Raw genomic sequence first — 3374 nt, forward strand, 5'->3', positions numbered from 1 at the left:
TCAACAGTTCTCTGTCATCAGTAGAATCAGTCACATTTGACATCTAAAATATTTAATAATCAAATCACAAACTTTATAGTAAAAATCTACTTGTTAATGGTTGTAAGCTGTTCTCAATGCCTTTAGAAAATTCTAATTATTTCATGCACGCCCATATGGGTGATTTTCCAAAATTCAGTCACATATGATCAAAAATGAACTTTGTAGCAGTGTTTGTACAGGCCATACTGGCAGTTAGACACTCTCCCCCATACAAATATTATGAACTCTTGGTTATACTGAAGGTACTTTTGGGCTTGGTTATACCTAACCAATACTGCCAAGGTGCCAGGATGGGTCATGAAGCTGGTTTTAGGGTGATTTTTGGCCAGAAAACTCAAATCTCCATGATCCCTAAATATACAGTACAGTAAATATACAGTACTGTTTGTTGTATCCTACAAAATTTTGTAATCGCTCAGTCCTAATTTATATATCTTGTTCCAGTGTTTTACAATGAAAATTACGTTACTGCTAAAAAGGACAAGTACAAGGAATTAGTAGAGATCACAGAAATAAAAAGCACTTATGAAATGCTCCCACCAAACATACACAAGCTCTGATATTGAATATAACAAGCACATTAACTGTCAGGACAAAAGTTATGATTCAACTGCTGCTGTGATTGCTCTATTAGAGTTGGTGTTCTATTAGATATTTCAAAAAGTGTTGTTGAGTATTTAATAGTTATGGCTAGTGGATGTTACTGAAATGGCATGTAACCTTTTTACTATGATCAATTTTCTAATATAAATATCATACAGTACTATTACTGTATAGTAGGGACCACAAAGGTTTGGGCATGACACATGAAAAATAAAGCCTCACTTTTATCTGACGACGATGAGACAGCATTGAGCCCAAACAAGCCTTCAGATTGATCCAACAAGTTGCTATGGATTTTTTTTTTTTAATTATTGAACAGAATTTTCTAGTGAGACAGAGTAACTGATGCCTTCAGACAAGCAAACTTGATAAGGCTAAGGGCTTGATTTTTTCACTGTTTGATGTCGCTTCTGCTGGACACATGCCTTTTGGCTTACGACAGTACGCACAATGCATTCTTCAATGTGTCCTCCTTTGTGTCCCATTCATCTTTGCTGACAGTTAAAGGTGTCAATTTAACGGTAGTGCAAGATGGCTTCCCTTTGTAATGGAAACCGTCCATATTTTTCATAGTGGCTACTTTGATTGTAGAGGTGCTTTTCAAACAGTTCTTGATTTGTAATGCTGAACATAACTGACAACAAACATAATGGATACTCCACTTTTCAGACAATAACTGATAGCTGTGGCACTATTTCTTTCTTTTTTGATGTGGTATGTGTGGGTTCATCAGTCACGAAGTGTTATATCTCTACTCAAGATACCATAATGGAAATGCACAGTAGGGATATAACACTTCTTATTGTTTTACTGTGATTTAATATCGTCCACTACTCCAGTACTTTTATCGATGTGCTATGGTCCCTACTCTAGTTTTAAAAAATTCCAAAAAAATTGTGTACTTGTAATAATATAAGTAACATTAATTATACTACATGCAGTCCACAACCATCCCACAATGGAGAAATATGTAAATGCAATTAACAATAATTGAGGTATTTATAAAACTTAATTAATGTAATAAATAATATGAACTTTTCGTGAAAGCTGGAATATCTCACCTCTGTACATAGCTAGCAAGTGATGTTAGAACCATCTTGTCTATGGAGTGAGAATATACTGAATACACTCATCTTAGACTATGAGAGCTATAGATATGTCTACAAAAAAACAAATTTTCAACTTGTCACTCTCTTCATTACGTGAGTGAAAATCTCTACATGACCACATGCGGGAGCATATAAGCTCATACTGCGTACACATGCCCACGGACAATTAATTGAGGAGACATAACTGTAGGAGACTGCAGGGATTTTTCTAGAAAATAAATTGAGGGGGGGGGGGGGCAATCCGAGTTTTTCAGAAACTGAGGGGGGGCAGGACATAAATTAGGCTAAATCACCTGTTTACTCAGGCTGGTTGAGGCAGAGTTCGGGGGGGGGGGGGGGGGGGGGGGGGTCATTTTCAGGAGGGGCAAAATGCCCCCTTTGCTCCCCCCCCCCCCCCCAGAAAAATCCCTGGGAGAGTATTTGATAACTTGATAACTCTCAGTCTTTTCTTTCATTTCTTGCATTAATATCTCTGCCACTTTATTCCAGCAAGGCTAACGTGTTGTCTACTAGATTACATGCAAAAGCAAATGTTAATAAAAGACACATTGAGTGATGTAACTCAAGCCAGGAATGAAGAGTGAAAAAACACTTTAGTATCACTTGGTAGCTACGCCTTCTGGTAATAAAATGAGTTATGGTCTGGCTATTTCCTACACTCCCCTGGTCTTTCATTTGAGGGATTTGGCATGGAAAAGGCCCCAGCGAGGGGTCCTTCACTAAATCTCATCAATGAAATTTCAAATTTTGAACCCTTTGCATGCAAATTTCCACATTTTCAAGTCAATTTCCTCACACTAAAACTGAACTATGTCACCCCTAGAAAGGATCCACCAGAGTACACAATTACATACCTAACTAGTTTATTATTGATTCACTGGCTCAGCTATTTTTACCACCAAATCGTTTGACAGAGAGAGAACCATCATTTTTATAAATGAGAAAACACAATAAGTAGAATTAGCTTACAGTATAATCAGATCGTAGTAAAAGATCTGTGTGGGCACGGCAAGGTAAATACAAGAACAAAACTGACAAACATACATACATAGAGAAAACAAAAAATAGTGATTAGTAGTTACAAATTTAAGGAGACCACTCACTGCAGTTCCTAGCCAAGAAAATTCGTTGTGTGCATGTAATACAAGTGTTGGCTGCTCTATCTAGAGTCTGTCTTGTTAGATTTGGTGGCAATAGACGGCTGAGTGTAATCAATAAAACTCTTTAAAGCGTGAATACTGCTAGGCAGATAGTGACCTAGCACACTAATTTCTACTGTTTCATAATAGTTAAATTCCAATTTGTCAATATTTGCTTTACCAGTTAGACATTGGAGTATTTCCACAAGTGAAGGCCCCAGGCAGTGGGTATTACTTTTCATGTTCTGCTCAAATTCCCAAGTGTTCATAGCAGTGGGTAAAACATTAAGTGCATTATTCTCACCAATAGTTCTCTCCAGTCTTGTTTAAACCTCCAGAATATCCAACACCACATTGTAGCGCCCATCAGTTTGGCAACGTTCACATGCCATCGAGAAGGTGTAGGGAACACCACGCGCATCGCACTAACCGTTCCTCAACAATAGCTGGTGCGCTTTGATTAGAATTAAACGTTTTAATC

This window comes from Dysidea avara, chromosome 12 (genome assembly GCF_963678975.1).
Source record: "Dysidea avara chromosome 12, odDysAvar1.4, whole genome shotgun sequence".
Lineage (NCBI taxonomy): Eukaryota > Metazoa > Porifera > Demospongiae > Dictyoceratida > Dysideidae > Dysidea > Dysidea avara.